The 18,193-nt window shown below is 44.4% G+C and overlaps 1 protein-coding gene across 1 annotated transcript in view; it reads right to left on the minus strand.

Annotated features, from left to right (window-relative positions):
* fam131ab (family with sequence similarity 131 member Ab) overlaps positions 1-18,193 on the minus strand; it is a 47,391-nt gene that overhangs the window by 27,178 nt on the left and 2,020 nt on the right. The gene's annotated exons all lie outside the window — the stretch shown is intronic.

The raw sequence follows: 18,193 nt of genomic DNA on the forward strand, positions 1-18,193 counted from the left end.
CTGTTGCATAGTGTGAGTTGCCTGCGAGTTTCTGTGTATTTCAAAAGTAATCATGAAGAGTATGAAGTCACGGCAAAGTGTGTTATGGGACCATTTTGATTTAAACAGTGACTTAGTTCACTGCCATCTCTGCAAAGCTGTGTATAAGTACAACCGGGCCACGACTCAAATGATGTACCACTTGAACAACGCGCATCCCACCCTGGTTAGTGGCGGTGCATTAGGGATGGGCCGATAGTCGATTCTATCGACTATCGACGATAGATGGATTCCATCGTCGATCGTCTCAAGTAGCCGATAAAAAGGCGATAATTATATTTTAATAATAAATTTAAAAAAATATTTATTTTTATTTTTATTTTTAAAAGCGCTGTGGTAGCTATTTTTTCAACTTAAAAAGCCCCGCAAATTGTAATTTAAATTGACTGGCACCGGTGGAAAACATACTATGTAGCGCTGACCTGCCGTATTCACTCACTGCTGCGAGAGGAGAGGGGAGGGGCTAGAAACCTACCGGTCTGCTCGCACGGCGAAATGACATCACACCCCGCTGCACCATATCCGGGTCACAGCTGTGGTACATGAGCTGTGTTCGAAATCGTTCCCTATTCACTCACTCACTATTCCCTATAGTGTTCATGATATAGTGCACTACATAGGGAACGAACAAACGAGAATTCGGACACTACGCTGAACATTTCTAAACGTCATTTGCGTCAGTAAATGCGCCGGGTATTTGTGTGACGTAGACAGATGCGCCCAGATTGTGTAAACAAACCGGGCACTCTAGAGGAAAGCTGGAGGTTGTATTGATGTTGAATGTTACATTTCCTTGAACAAGGTTTTTCTTATTAATTTTGAATGTTTCATTTTCTTGTTAAATCCCAAATAAATTGTTGATATTTCTAAACGAAAGCCGGAGACTCCATCATTAAATGTAGTCGTTTTCGCCGCTTGCGGTTATTGAGCTTCTTCTTCTCCTCTGGAAAAACACGACTGCATTGCATTGTGGTATATGGGAGTAACACGTAGGGAACATCATGTGTACACTCACATTTTGGGTATTTTAAGTGCACTATATAGGGCATGAAATTAACCAGTGAGAATTCGAACAACACTACAAAATAGCGAGCACCCTATATAGTGCACTATATCCGTGATAGGGAACGATTTCGAACACAGCTACGAGCTGTGTGTCATCAGCGTGTGTCATCATGGCGACGCCGACGCATCGAAACTTAAATCAGCGGAGGCTCACGGCTCACGTTGGTCCAAGGGGAAGACCATCGTATTTGTTTTTAAGAAAAAATTCGAAAAATAAAAACGCGATTTTTTTCAAAGTGATAAATTATTATAAATAATTAATATTATAAAATTATTATAAAGATGCCCCCCCCCGATAGTATCGACTATCGGCGATCGCTAGGGAGCGCTATCAGACAATGGAAGCTTGTAGACGATTGCCCAACCCTACGGTGCATCCAGCTCTGTCTTCACCTAGCATTGACTCGATGTTAGCACGGACACGGAGGAGCTGCGATGCACAACGAGCAGAGAAAATTACCAAAGAATTACCAAAGGGATCTGCAAGATCATTGATGGATATGCTGCCCTTAAGAATCGTTGAGGGCGAAGGTTTTTGAAAACTGATAAACATATTGGAACCAGAATATCACATTCCGTCACGACGTACCATTTACAAGACTGATAGAAACTCACTACGAAGAACAGAAGCAAGAGCTGTTAAAAGAATTGAGCACAACTGAAAGAGTTGCTCTAACCACAGACTGCTGGACCTCTTTGACAGCTGAGAGCTACATCACAATCACCTGCAACTACATCAGTGATGACTAGCAAATTAACTCAGCGGTCCTGCTCACAAAAAGCCTGCCAGGCCATGAGGCCATACAGCTGACAATCTCGCTGAGAAAATGAACGAAGCTGTACAGCATTGGGGCCTTGAAGACCGAGTTATTGCATGTGTTCATGACAACACGGCCAATATTGTTGCTGCCAACAGTGCCACCAGAGTGAACTGGATTTCCGTTGCCTGCTTTGCACACACACTCCAATTGGCCATAAATGACGGATTTGCAATGTATCTATATCGGGTAATATCAGCGACTAGTAAACTTGTTAGCCACTTCAATCACAGCAACGCAGCAACCAATGCAATGCAAAAAGAAACACGAGCAAATGCGCCTCGTAACACACCGGCTTATCCAGTCATGTAAAACAGTGGTGGAACTCTGTGTGCGATGTGTTTGATTGGCTGGTGGAGCAGCGGTGGGCTGTTACTGCTGTGCTTTCGGACCGAACCGCGACTAAGCTTCAAGATGCCAGGATCCTGGAGTTGAAGGATGAGCACTGGCAGATGATGGAGGACACACAGCCTGTGCTGTCTGCACTTAAATATGCCACCACGGTTTAGTCTGCCGAGAAAGACGTGTCCATCTCGAAAACTTATCCCGTTACCTTCGGCCTCATCAATATCCACCTCATGTGCAGTGAAGATGACGGGCCCAGACTCAAAAGTGCGGTCCTCCCTCATCAAGCGAATGAATCGAAGATAAACTTTTTTATCATAAATAGCCAATTGGGGTAGGCCTAATTACACGCATACTTGTGTACAGTAGTGGGCCTGCGGCCCTATTCAGCTACACACAGCTACACACAGGAGGCACATTTATTCTTAAACATAATATTATTTATAGCAAGCTGTTGTCAGCTGTACAAACTGGTAGCACTATACAGACACAAGGAAACACATACACAAACACACAAAGCAAGTGGGAACATGATCTCATGGTAAATGTATTTCCATTCGTAGCCTACTAGTATTTTGATAGTACGGGACATGGGATAAAAAAATAAATAAACGTAACTCGTGAGCACGAGAAAGTATCTGGTGCTCACGAGAAAATATCTGGTGCGCACGAGAAAGTATTTGGTGCGCACGAGAAAGTATCGTACACATATCAATGTTAGTGTGTGTCGCGCAATGGGCACGAGCACCGATTAAATATTCACGTGAACCTCTGGAGCACATGCACACTTCTGACCTGCCTCCACGTTATTCGCTTCAGAAGTTCCTAACTTCTACTCACCTGACCATTTTTTGCAGTAGGCTAGTTTAAATGTGAATAAGTGCACATGTAAATTTAGATTTTATTTTAATAATGTATTTATTGTTCAGCATGATGCAGTCTACGTAGTGATTTTGGGTTACGTCTGTGAAGTGTCCCTACCAAAGCTGAGACCAAATTTCGCCCTTGGAATAAAGTGGAATAAATGGGTCGCCGCTTCATTCCGACCATATTCCAACCTATAAGCAGACCCACTGCCGGTCAAAGTGAGGGTGTTGCCCCCGAGAGAGCATCGGCCCTGGAGGGAACGTCTCCCCTGTGCTCCTCGGTCTGGGAGCCGACAGCAGGAAAGGTGTAACTAACCATCTCGTATTGGAGGCGGAGCGCGAGAGAGTATACCTGCTCCAATAGTGCGAGATAAAAATAAGGCACATTCATTTGAATGATTTTAGCTTGTGTGTGATTTATCGCAGGCATGGGGACACACAAGCTAAAATCATTAAAATGAAGGTGCTTTATTTTTATCTCTCACTATTGGAGCCCGTAGGCCTACTCTCTTGCCTCCAACTACGAGTTGGTTAGTGTTAGACCGAGGAGTACAGGGGAGACGTTCCCTCCAGGGCCGATGCTCTCTTTTTTAACGTTTTTTTTTTTTTTCTAATTCCTCTGCATACCACTTGACAGCGCATCGCGTACCACCAGTGGTACGCGTACCATAGTTTGAGAACCACTGCTCTAGAGCACAGTAGCGCATATCAAGTGTAACCATTGAACGGATCCGGTTTAACTGCCACAAGAGTTATTCATCTAATAATAAAGATCTCAAAATAATAAACACACTGTGTTTTTGTATTTTAATTGCATTTTGAATATAGCATATAAATAGTTAATTTTAATCGAAAATATTAACGATTAATCGAAAATTTATCGTTAATTCTCCTGACGATCGGCTAAGACTATTTAATTGAATGCCCATCCCTAATGGAGAATAAAACGCTCATCGTCCTGCAACCTGGCCGCATCTGCAGGTCGTTTCTCTCGGACTCGGACTGCGCTGGATTGTGGCCTGTTACATGTCTACCATCCCTCCTTCCCTCCCTCCCTCCCTCCCTCCCTCCCTCCCTCCCTCCCTCCCTCCCTCTCTCCCTATCTCTCTCCCTCCCTCCCTCCCTCTTTCTTCACATCAAGGATCTCCTTCGTCGGCCAGCTTTCCACAAAACGAATACTTCTAGAGCAACCGGTCACCAGGGAACCAGTCGTTACACATGCTGTGATTAGCTGAAAACATCACACGCAGCACACACCTCTCCACTCTCTCGTAAGACAGGCTCTGGCGCATCCCCTCTCCCTCGGGTTACCATAGCAACCCTCCTATGGACATAGTAATGTGCATCATCACACGTGGTGGATGTAGCCTTTAGGTTACGCATTGTCTGAGCAGTGTTTATGTGTGGCTCCCTGTATTCGATATGAGCAGGCCTACGTTTGGTTGAATAAACAGCAGCCTGTTGGACCAGTGATTCCCACTCCCAGCCCTGGACCGGAGCCGATCCGTAGACCTGTTAAAACCGGGCCTTGAATATTTCTTTATATATATATAGCCCTATATATTTTTTTTCTGATTTTATAACTTTGGCCACCTTTCAATATGTCTCTAAACCACTGTTTATTAACCCTAACCCTAACCCGTCTCTTAGGTGATTTTTCTTGTAGTGTATTATTTTATATAATTAAATGTATAAATGCAACAGCATTTCCTTGCTGTTGCTTTAATTGTTGTGAATATGACACATAAACCATCTTGAAAACCAGCCACATCCTTTGTTTAAAAATTATGCATCTTAAAATGAAGGCATTCAAATTGACTGCCGGTCCTCCAATTTGAATGAATATAAAAGGTTGGGTACCCCTGGTTTAAGAGACAGCAGCCTGTTATACCTTTAAGGATGATCAAAGCAGGTGGCTCCATGAGCTTACTTTATTGCGTCACATTTCACCATTTTATCTAAAGCGACTTACGATAAGTACATTTGTCAGAAGAAGGAGAAACAATTGATCACTGTTGGTACAGAAAGGATGTTCACAGAAACAAGTGCCAAGCACCTACAAACACTAGTTTAACCCATTCCCGTATACAACAAGAGTAGCTAGGATATGATGCTACACAACTAGTAGCATCATATATAATTACTTCTTTTTTTTTATGTTGATCCATAAATGAGACGTCAGATCCATTGTCCAAGCAGCGACAGAAAATAGTTGGCCTTATTGTTTTGAATAACTATTTTTTCCAAAAGCAGAAAAAAAAGTTCAAATTAAGATCCGAATTAAAAATGAATAGCTAATTACAATGAATGATTGGCGCATAATTCGAACCGAACTGCTGAACGGATTAATGAAAACTAAAATAACGAGGGAACCCAAACTGAATCACACGGTAAAGGCTGGGATGACGTGGTTAATTAGGTTATTATTAAACCAGGAAAGATGGAGAAAATAATTGAATGCTTCACATGGCGGTATGGCTGAGGTCCATTAGAGGGCAATTCTGTGCGTATGTCATATCTGATTAGTAGTGCAGCCCATTTAAGTTCTTAAAATGCTTATAGAGATGTAGTTGGTTCCCTTTGATATAGCCTAGGTACTGACCTACATATCTACCCCTAATGATTACTAAAGAGGCTGTATCCGAGGCCCAGACGTTTAGCACACGCTTGAGTCACGATTGAACATACAGAGGCACCGCTATGACTGGTGCTGTCCACCTCTCTAGCAGAGCGGAGCAGGGAGCTTTAAAGGGGTGATATCATGCTTTTTTAAATTTGCCCTTTGCTTTGGACTGTTATATGAGGTATGTATGCATACATGTTTTAGAAAAATCTAAGTCTGAGCCAGGGGGAGTATTCACGCCCACCGAGAACGCCCCTCAATAAGTGAGTCAAACTGCTTGTTTAAAGGGATACTTCACCGATACAGAACCGGCATTCTATCATTATAAAATCACTATAATAATATAAAAAAAAAACTTTTTCTTCCCTCAGTCTAATATTCGAACCTGTTAAGGGCAGGCCAAGAGGGAGAGACGTCGGAGAACCCGACGCAGTCCATTCATAGTATTGTAATGACCACGGAAGAGGCAGTGAATGAAGCATTGATTAGACAGCGATTTATTAGAAACCTAATAAACCGTTGGAACACGCAAGACCGGTAACCATAGCAACGCCGGTAAACAAACCTTGCAAAGCCCAATCCAGGGCTGAATCCGAATACTCATACTTATAGTATGCATTTTGTAGTACGCCACAAATATAGCGCGTCCGAATGCTCAGTACGCATTGTGTAGTACGGAAAACGTTTCCGAATGCGTACTACCGCCACCGTATACAACGGTAGGTCACTACGCTATATGTAGTTTTTGATACCTTAAATATACTTTAAACACTTTTGACGAATATGTGAATTGAATGCAGAACCTTTGAGTGTTTTAGAATACATTTACAGTAAAAAATGAGTGTAATGTAAAATGTAAAATAAATAACAAACTCCCAATGTGCTGCGCTCGTGAGCAGTGACTAACACGTGCGTGCTGAGCAGTATGGTCTCACCGTTAGAGTCTACAGTATAACAAATTAACATGGCCTGGGACCTAAAGAAAAACAGCCACAACATGCTCAAACAACACGTCTTGTGTACATTGGTGAGGTGAGCGCGCAGCTGCCTGAGCGAGCCTGCTTTCATGTTGTACGGTAAAATTCCATCTCCTCTTTTTTACTCCAGCTAAAGTTGTTAGTTAGCAAGGCGAGTAGGAGCGCAATCTGCAGGATATTAAGCGCAATAACATTTAAAAAAAAAAAATAATAATAAAAAAAAAAAACACGGTTGTAATCGGCGTCTTTTTGGCAGATGTTGATTATTTTCAAAAAGGCTATAATCGGCCGATTAAATCGGCAGGCCGATGAATCGGTCGGGCCCTACTACACTGTCAAGTGTAGTACGGTCAAGTAGTAGACACTGAACAGAAATAGTATGTACTAAGTATTCGGATTCAGCTCAGGTCTTACTGAAGGCATTTAATGGTCAAAATATTATTAATAAATATTCGAATATATTCGAATATTAATGTTAATAAACAAACAAACTTCGAATATGATTTTTGGGCAAAAGTCAAAACCCTACCTGACGTCAAATGACACGTTTAACGTAAAGTCAGTAGAAGTTTGCTTGCCTGCTAGAAGGGGCGAGGACTACAAACCACTGGTTCCGCAAATATGTAAGCCCACCAATAAGGAATGAGTCGGGCGGGAGCTCACGTATGAGATGTAAACACAATGTCCGCCATGTTCCTTCACCGGTTAGCTAGAGAACTAGACCGACACAAACCTCCGACCATGGCAGAAGCAAATTTGCAATGGGAAACAGCCAGGTGGAGACCCGTGTATTGATTCTCGGCCATGGTGGAGAAGAAATTGGGGGAAGAAACTAGGGCCCGACCGATTTATCGGCCTGCCGATTTAATCGGCCGATTATAGCCTTTTTGAAAATAATCGGCATCGGCCAAAAAGACGCAGATTACAACCGGTTTTTTTTTATTATTATTATTTTATTTATTTTTTTTATAAATGTTATTGCGATTAGTATCCTGCAGATTGCGCTCCTACTCGCCTTGCTAACTAACAACTTTAGCTGGAGTAAAAAAGAGGAGATTGAATTTTACCATACAACATGAAAGCACGCTCGCTCAGGCAGCTGCGCGCTCACCTCACCAATGTACACAGGACGCGTTGTTTGAGCATGTTGTGCCTGTTTTTCTTTAGGTCCCAGGCCATGTTAATTTGTTATACTGTAGACTCTAACGGTGAGACCATACTGCTCAGCACGCACGTGTTAGTCACTGCTCACGAGCGCAGCACATTGGGAGTTAGTTATTTATTTTACATTTTACATTACACTCATTTTTGACTGTAAATGTATTCTAAAACACTCGAAGGTTCTGCATTCAATTCACATATTCGTGAAAAGTGTTTAAAGTATATTTAAGCTATCAAAAACTACGTTTTATATGTTTCTTTTTTTTTTTTTTTTTTAATCGGCCGATTAAATCGTAATCGTAATTTTTCTCTGAAAATAATCGGCATCGGCACTCAAAAATCAATATCGGTCGGGCCCTAGAAGAAACGTTTGCTTTGACCACTGAAGTCCAGATTGCACTGCAACTTCAGATTGATGTGGAAGGACCAGAGACGTCAGAGAACCCGACGCAGTCGTTTATTCATAATATCATCTCAAACGACTCCGTCGGGTTCTCCGACGTCTCTTGTTCTTCCACTTCCACATCAATCTGAAGTAGACTGAACTGCGACATGGAGGTGAAAGGGATTGTTGCCAGTGATTGTGGCCAGCGATTGTCTTCCGACTGGGCCCCGCTGCCCGCGCCAAGGCACCACCGCCTCGGCAGCGGGCAGCGGGGCTCCGGCTGGAGACAATCTTGGGCAACAATCCCTTTCTCCTCCATGTCGCAGTTCAAGTAAGTTGCAGTTCAAGTAAGAGAGTTTAGAGAGTCAAAGCCAACGTCTCTTTCCCCATTTCCTTCTCCACCATGACCGAGAATTAATACACGGGTCTTTTTTTGCAAACCTGCACCCGCCTGTACCCGAGAATTACATTCAACACCCGATCAGACCCGCTATAAATTGATACCAATGCCCGACCTGCACCCAAAGGAATATGAGACACATTAGATGGAACGCCAGTGCTTTAGATTGCTGTGCAAAAAAAGCACATCATCCACTGTGGATGGTTTTAGTTTACTCGTATGCTCCTGAATAACATCTCCAGCCCCGGAGAAGTCTCGCTCGCAATCGCAAAACCCGCGACCAACCCGTGCTGTTCAGGCTTCCGACCCGACCAGCACCCGTGTCCGACACAGTACCAACATTATTTTTCCCCCGTTTCATCAAAATTGTGTGGTTCACCTGTCGGGTACCCGAACCCGTGCAGGACTCTGGCCGAGATAACCCCCACTACGAGTCTTTATTTGTTGTGGAAGTACCAGAGGCGTCCGAGAACCCGACGCAGTCTTTAATTCATAATATCATCCGGAGGCGCACACAGTTTTTGGCCGTGATATTATATATTGTATTATATTATATAGATACCTATACTGTATATTATATAATATTCTATTATTCAGATATAGAGCTCCAGGAGTCTGCAAACGGCAACAATCACTTCTCCTCCATGCTGCTGTTCACCCTGGAGTGCAGGGAGTGAACGCTGATTGGCTTTTATGTCACGTCCCTCAGGGAGTGAACGCTGATTGGCATTGTGGGAGTTGTCGTCTTCAATCCGCAAGCGCCAAAAAGTCACTGTCTGCCTTTTCTTGGTCAAGGAGGCACAAAATTTGAAATTTATGTTACTATTCGACTAAATATATGGCCCACTTTCAATACAGATTCATGTCTCCACCGGTGAGGTATTCCTTTAAGATCAAACTTTCCTTCGTAACAGTGTGAAGTCAGACTTGCAGTGGGCGTTGCTGAAATGCAGGAGTCCTGCCTCCTGGCTACCCGCTATGTTTACAACTTCCTTGGGGATGTGAATTTGAAGACACACGCGCAAATCGTTCGACCAATCTCAACAGAGTGGACGTGCTGACCAATCACAGCAGACTGGGCTCCTCGGGCTTACAGCGACATGAGACAAAATAGACGCAGAAATTGGTTTTGCAGAAATGGAGAATAGTGAGAATAATAAGGTGTATTTCTAACATACAGGCATGTTACCCTATTCTAGTAGTAACCCCAAATGCAATTATTAACCCTAAAAAAAGCATGTTATGGGATATTTGATCAATGGACCCTAGAGGATACACCGGGGCCTGGGGGGGGTAGCGGAGATCCGGGCGCGGTGTCACGTGCCAGAGGGGGTATCATTGATAAATGTGACGGGAGCACAACAGGGGTCATAGGGAGAAGGAGCAGCACCTCGCTCCAGTCCAGGCTCCCCAGCGGCGCTGTGAGAACCAGTCTGCGGGCCAGGCAGGTCCTCGTGTTCCCCAAGAGGGCCAAGTCGGTGACTGGGCTCGGCGAGCTCCACTCCACGCACAACGTGGCGTCGCCCGCCACTGTTGGGAAGAAGTTGTCAGGGGGAGAGGACACAGTAGGGCCATGCGGACGTGCGTGGAGGACAGCCACTATGAGGCCTGAATGGTTTGGTGGATTCAGCCACGTCCTGAAAACACATTCAAACGATGCCAACGTTTGTTAGGAAATGGGGTCTATTTCTAGTAAGATAACTGATAGCACGGCTCAGTCTAACTTCATGCATTCATAGCCATGCTACATCATGCTAGAAGACCTGTGGAGGGTTTGTGGTGCAGGCCTGTTGCCTCCCCAAAGCGTTCAGCCAGCCACCTTCAACGGCTGAAACCACAGAGCAGCTTGACAGTCCAAAGCTCTCTGGTTCACAGCAGAACAGTTCCCACAGGATTCCCCTTCTCAACAGTCGAAGGCCCACGCTGGTCATGATTTGACCAGAGTAGACCAGTAGAAAGGGGTTCATAGAGACCCTGCAGCCGGGCAAAGGGTGATGCAGAGCTGAGCATTACAGGACCCTGGACAGAACAACATGTTGACCGTCGTACAAAGCCAAGAGTTTCAGAACCGTAGCCGTGCGTGTGTTTATTTGTGTGTGTGAGTCTGTGTGTGTGTGTCTGCGTGTTAAATCAGTGTAACAAAGCTGCACTGAAAGTGGGCCTCATTGTGTGTCAGCGCTCCGCCCTCACTGAGGTTCTTGTTACACTCTGTGAAGCGGGGAAAAGGTCGCTTAGTCGTCAAAGCCCCTTTGATACAAAGTCCAGTTTCATACCACTCCTCAGCCTATAGAGGGTCCAATGCACCGTTTAGCAGGGCCGGCACCTGTTGCCCATGCTGCTCAACGGGGCGTTTCTAGGTTTCATGATCCGGGGCTTAGCCCAACGGGAAAAGGAAAATGCCCAAAGAAATTGTATGCTTTATTGTGCATGCAATTTTTTTCATAATGCTTAACCTAAATAAACAAAATATGCCATTTATTATAGCTTTAAATAGCTACCTGGCAGCTGTGCTGCTTATCCCCAAACATCTAAAGTTCAATTCAAGTTATTTCAGAGTAAAATAAATACAAGTGAGACAGACCCGTACACATATATATATATATATATATATATATATATATATATATATTATATATATATATATATATATATTGATCTGACTAGGGATAGGATAGGTTAATTCACTTGAGGTAGTAAACTTTATTTTGAGATGTCCCTGGAATCTTCATGTTTATTTTTAAATAACTAACTTCCATTAGTGACTAGAATCATTTCATTACTTCTAGACTGAATTGAATTAATGCATTCCATAGTTACCAGTAAATATACCAATAAATATATATTTTTTAATTTATTCTTTGTACCCAAAAATTTCTGGGCTAATTAAATAATATCCGAATAAAACAGCCTAGTGACGCCACTGCTGCTCAATAGCTGCCGTTTAATTGGACGAGATAAGATCAGATGGCCTGAGGCGCTTTGTTTCTGAATCTAGGCCAGCAGCTCGTTTACGGACGAAGAGTGACACCACCTTGGTTAACGGACATAGTGTCAGGAAGAGAGATACCACCTTGGCTTATGGACGTAGTTTCAGGAGGAGTGACACCACCTTGGTTAATGGACGTAGCGTCAGGAGGAGTTACACCACCTTGGTTAATGGACGTAGTGTTAACAGACATAGTGTCAGGAGGAGTGACACCACCTTGGTTAATCGACGTAGTGTCAGGAGGAATGACACCACCTTGGTTAACGGACGTAGTGTCCGTCACTGGGGCGGCCCTGGGCCCTCACATGAAGATAAGTGAACAGAAACCGTGCGGTGGATGATTTATAAAGGTTGCGTTTAATAAGAGGCTGAGATCTATGCGCTATGATATAGCGTACATCATAGCCAACATGCAGCGCTGAATGTGAACAAGCGACGGCGATAATGTGAGGGACATGGCAGGCGGACGTTAAACATCACTGATCCACAGGGACACACACTAACTACAGTAGAGGACAGCGCCCTCTCCAAGGATTTGGATCAAAAGACAGAACGGCATGGACGACAACAACAACAGATCCCATCCCGCTGAGGAGGTGATTTAACCAATCACAGGCAGCCTGCTGCGTGCCCCGGAACTCTCCGATGAAGGCTCCCGCCGTTACCCCCATCTGGATGGATGTGTTTCTCCACCTCCTTTATCTTAATTAATCCGTTTCCCAGAGTTGACAATAAGCCTATTTATCTATTTAAGCCTCTCTCTCTCTCTCTCTCTCTCTCTCTCTCTCTCTCTCTCTCTCTCTCTCTCTCTCTCTCTCTCCTTCAGTCTCTCTCTCTCTCTCTCTCTCTCTCTCTCTCTCTCTCTCCTTCAGTCTCTCTCTCTCTCCTTCAGTCTCTCTCTCTCTCTCTCTCTCTCTCTCTCTCCTTCAGTCTCTCTCTCTCTTTCTCTCTCCTTCTCAAGGTGCGTTCACACCAAACGCGAAGGGGCGACAAGATCCAATAAAAAGTGAGACGTAGAACCGCGTATCGGGCGAATTATTCGCTAGAGAAAACCAGCGACAAGTTTTGATTTGTCGTGCCACACTTTCGCCCTGCACAGGCGAGCGCGTTCACGAGGATTTGTGGAGGGACAAATTCGCTCGAGTTGAAGTATTTCAACTTGTTGTGGCCACGCTATCGCGTGGCCACTGAGTAACATGTGTAACGTAACAGCCAACTCAGTGTAGTGCAGTCCGGGGGGAACCACAGCATGGAGGAGAAAGTGATTGTTGCCCTTTGAGGAGAGGGGAGGGGCTCGAAACCTACCGGTCTGCTCGCACGGCGAAATGACATCAAACCCCGCTGCACCATTTCCGGGTCACAGCTGTGGTACATGAGCTGTGTTAGAAATCGTTCCCTAATCACTCACTCACTATTCCCTATAGTGTTCATGATATAGTGCACTACATAGGGAACAAACAAACGAGAATTCGGACGCTACGCTGAACATTTCTAAACGTCATTTGCGTCAGTAAATGTGCCGGGTATTTGTGTGACGCAGACCGATGCGCCCACGTCATGTAAACAAACGGGGCACTCTCGAGGAAAGCTGGAGGTTGTATTGATGTTGAATGTAACATTTCCTTGAACAAGGTTTTTCTTATTAATTTTGAATGTTACATTTCTATGTTAAATCCCAAATAAATTGTTGACATTTCTAAACGAAAGCCGGAGACTCCATCATTAAATGTATTCGTTTTCGCGGTTATTCAGCTTCTTCTTCTCCTCCGGAAAAACACGACCGCATTGCATTGTTGTATACGGGACTAACACGTAGGGAACATCATATGTACACTCAAATTGTGGGTATTTTAAGTGCACTATATAGTGCATGAAATTAACCAGTGAGAATTCGAACAACACTACCAAATGGCGAGCCCCCTATATAGTGCACTATATCCGTGATAGGGAACGATTTCGAACACAGCTACGAGCTGTGTGTCATCAGCGTGTGTCATCATGACAGCGCCTCCGGTGTAAGTACCATATTGGCTCGGCTACCAGATCGGCTCGGGGTCCGTCGTCTGCTGATTACGTCACACAATACGCCATCTACAGCAATAAGGTCTTTTATGGCTTAAATTAAAGAGCCTGTAATGATCTTTCATTTTGAACATAGACCATTCCCAACCTATCTGTATGGATAGTTTTCTTCTAAAAACAAAACATCCCTCGGAATCATCTTGGCTGTTAAGATAAGCCGTCCGTGTTGCCAGATTGGGCACATTTTCAGCCTGATTTGGCTACTTTGAATCACGTTAGGCTGAAAAAACGGGAATATGCCCAATCTGGCAACACAAACCGAAACTAGACAGACCTACTCGCGCTCACACATGTGCTCGCTGTGGTTGCTATGACGACAGCCAGAGCTACAGCACAAAACAGCCAATCACAACTGTCCCTTAGCAGCCAATCACAATGTAGCCTACGCCCATTCAAGCGTACAGCCAATGATATTGTGTAACGTAATCAGCAGACGACGGACCCCGAGCCGATCTGGTTGCCGAGCCAATATGGCACTTACACCGGCACCGACGTATCGAAACTTAAATCAGCGGAGGCTCTCGCTGGTCCAAGAGGAAGACCATCAAAAAATTGAAAAATAAAACCGAGATTTTTTTCAAAGTGATAAATTATTATAAATAATAATTATTATAAAGTCCCCCCCCCGATAGCATCGACTATCGGCGATCGCTAGGGGGCGCTATCGGACGATGGAAGTTTGTAGACGATTGCCCAACCCTAGGCCTATTTAATAAATCTCTTTCTAATCAATACTTCATTCACTGCCTCTTCCGTGGACATTACAATATTATGACTAGACTCCGACCTCTCTCCCTCTTCCACAAAAGGTAAAGACATGCAATGGTGGTTATCTTGGCCATGGTTGAGAATGAATTGGCATGAAGCATCAATGGCGGCCAAAAATTGTGGCGCGACAAATCTCATAATCTGTCCATAATCTGGAGAGATTTTTATTTGTGGCGCGACAAAACTTCGGCGACAACACGAACGGGTGACAAATGTCGCGATTGGTGTTAACACACCTTCAGTCTCTATCTCCCTCCTTCTCAGTGTCTCTCTCTCTCTCTCTCTCTCTCTCTCTCTCTCTCTCTCTCTCACTCCCATTTTCTCTCTCCCTCTCCATCTCTCTCCCTCCCTCTCTCTCCGTCTCCCTCTTAGTCTCTCCCTCACTCGTTGTTGTGGAAACAGCGGTGAAAGACCGCTTCTTGATGGTTTTCCACGAAGCAGTCAACACATGATGTCGCGCTCTGACGTCACAGGCTGCACGGTACCAGAAGGGCAGCAGCAGTGTGTTTGTTATTCACGTGTTGTCTACTCGTACACTTTGACACGGCGAACATTACAACATTTCCACGTGCGCTCCGCTTGACGAGGACCCGAGGAAACGCAGCGTCACAACCAGAGTGGCTAGCGAATTATTGCGCTCCATCTGTTCGTAGTGGGCAGACTTACTACAACATGACAACATATTATCAATCATAAAGTCTACTTAGGGTCAAGCTTTCTACACAGCCCGTCGAACACACACACACACACACACACACACACACACACACACACACACACACACACACACACACATATACACACACTCTCTAGAACTTGTGGATAAGGGCATGGGTGATAATCGGGTCCCTTTGTCCACGTCAGCGACATTCTGAGATAAGACACGTGAGGACGAGGCAAAGCGGCGGAGCAGACACGGGTCGGTATGTGTGGACAATATGTGTGGACAAGCAGCAGAGGGAACTGGCCACGGCGCCATGGCAACAGCACCGCCCCTCCTCCACTCATCCACCCGCGAGCACTAATGGCGTCCCTTGAAATCGAGGATTTCTCGAGCGTCAGAATTGTTGTCGTGATCAAACATTTGCTTACTATTATGTTTCAGCAGTGAGCTGAGATCAAAACGGGTGGACTATTTCAAAGATATAGAAGAACCACAACACGAGTACACCCGCACGAGGCCATACCTGGTGATGACCCCCTAGTACAGCGTCAATCAGGACCCTAAACACTGAGGGGGTTCACCTGGTGACGAGTCGACCCCCTAGTACCGCGTCACTCAGGACCATCAACACTGAGGGGGTCCACCTGGTGACGAGTCGACCCCCTAGTACCGCGTCACTCAGGACCATCAACACTCAGGGGGTCCACCTGGTGAGGACCCCAAAGTACCACGTCACTCAGGACCATCAACACTAAGGGGGTCCACCTGGTGTGGACCCCCTAGTACCGCGTCACTCAGGACCATCAACACTGAGGGGGTCCACCTGGTGTGGACCCCCTAGTACCGCGTCACTCAGGACCATCAACACTGAGGGGGTCCACCTGGTGAGGACCCCCTAGTACCGCGTCACTCAGGACCATCAACAATAGCCGCGTTTACATGGACACATCTGGTCTGATTAGAAGTGAATCAGTCGGAATAGAAAAGGATCATGTATTATATCATATAGCCTCAATCGGAATACAATTCTCTGATCAGAATACAATTCTATGCGGAATAGAAGAGGTGGTGTAGTCCACTATAATCGACATGTATACACTTATTCCGATTAGTTTGGGGTGGGTGCAGCCTCTTTTTAACTTTAATTGGTCCAACCCGTAAGTACTTTTTTGCAAACCGAACTTGACCACTGTCAAGGAAAGTTGATTTTTTTTGCCTGATTCAAATCTTTCTTAACACTCCGCAAGTAGTCCGGTAACTTGTCAACCCCAGAGTGTCCGGTTGCTAAGCGACGTCAACGTCTTTGGCTGACTATTTCTCTGCTGATCAACACTACGAATGGTAATTGTAAAAAGATACACTGTGTGAAGATATTGTTTCGTTTTGACAAGGAGCCATTTAATAAGCAGAATAATGTATAGAACGTCGCTGGTCATTATCAAAAATAATACCCTTCAGGGCGAAGCAAGACACCTCCGCTACGTGTCGGGGACCTGTTCGCCCTGTTAGGGCTTATTTTCCCGATAATGACCGGCGTTCTGTACAACATTATCCCTTACATTTATCATATAAATCCAGACCAACATAACGGTTGTGCGCGAGATACATATGAACAGAGGCGGGCCGTCAGGGCCAGCAAAGCCTTCTCTGCTGGCCAAGACACTTTCAGAACAATAATTATAAAATATATAATTTATACCTTTTAATATTTTTTTTTTTTCATTCATTCATTCTATTTTAATAAGTTTGTTCGCATAAGTCTAAATACGTATTCATTTGTTTTTCCTTCAGTTGCGTTGCCTCCAGCGCGATAATATATATATTAGAGCCCTTATCCAATCAGATTATTTTCCTGCGCTCTCTCCGTGTAAAAAATAATCTAGCCGAGGCCTTCAGAATCCTGAGAGAATCCCCTCGCTGTTGACGCTAATGGGGACTATGTTGTTGATTGACATGTTCTTCAACCAATCAGATTTCGAGTATGCCGAGTTGGGCGTATCCTTTAACGCGTCTAGGCCTTCTAGCTGGCCTTGTTGTTTGGCGCCATCAGGAGGAAAACAAAAGGAATTACAACTAGCTAGCAGCGAAATTATATAGATCATTTCGATATTTTTTTTTAGATTAGATTCACTTTAATTACAATGGATGACAGAGGAGAAGGACTGGCTATTGCAGCCGACTTGTTGAAAAAGTATTTTTCGAGAAGGAATTTCTCAGAAAAGCTAGAAATTGTGAAACAGGGAAGACCAACACCGCAGCAAGCTGGATTTGTGCGGCGCTTTCAATCCAGCAACTACGAGAGGTAGGCCTATAGTTGGCTGACAGCGTCAAGTGGTCATTGTAATCTGTATTGCTGGGAATGCTTGCTATTTGCAACGGATCGATGTGGTGTTTGGAGCCACGGTGGGTTTTCCAACCTGAGTTGTCCAAAGTCGGCATTGATACACCAAAGTACGGCGGGCCACTTGAATGCAACAGTCTTGTTGAAGACGTTCGGAGACACACAAGTGGATTTGACTCAATGAGCAAGTAAGAAGGGAAACAGAGCTCCACAACGAAATCGCACTGGTTGATTTGTAAAGCCATATTAATATTATTTTGTTTTAAAAAAAAATAACCTACCTGTGTTCGTTAAAGTAACATTTGATTGTCTTGAATTGGTTCTTGTTTGGTACTATTGTATGAATTTATTGCAAAAGTCCTCTAAATCAAGCACAGGTTCTAGGAAAGAACCATATACTTTACAGCGTTTTTACTAGGCCTAAATGACTTTTGGATGCATTCACGAACAGTCGGAAATTGTAGAACCTGACGAATATTACGGTCTTTTCAGCTTATGTGTTTTGTTTTGTTTTTAAAACACAAAAAAACATTATTCTTAAAGCCCGTTCAGTTGTCAGGGTTATATTGGGTGGTTACATCAACATGGCAATAACCCTGACGTCATTATTAAGTCATTTGAAAAGCGGTTTACTTCAGGATGATTGCATTGAAGGCCTCATGGTAAAAGTCAC

The sequence above is a fragment of the Gadus macrocephalus genome, chromosome 16 (genome assembly GCF_031168955.1).
Source record: "Gadus macrocephalus chromosome 16, ASM3116895v1".
Classification (NCBI taxonomy): domain Eukaryota; kingdom Metazoa; phylum Chordata; class Actinopteri; order Gadiformes; family Gadidae; genus Gadus; species Gadus macrocephalus.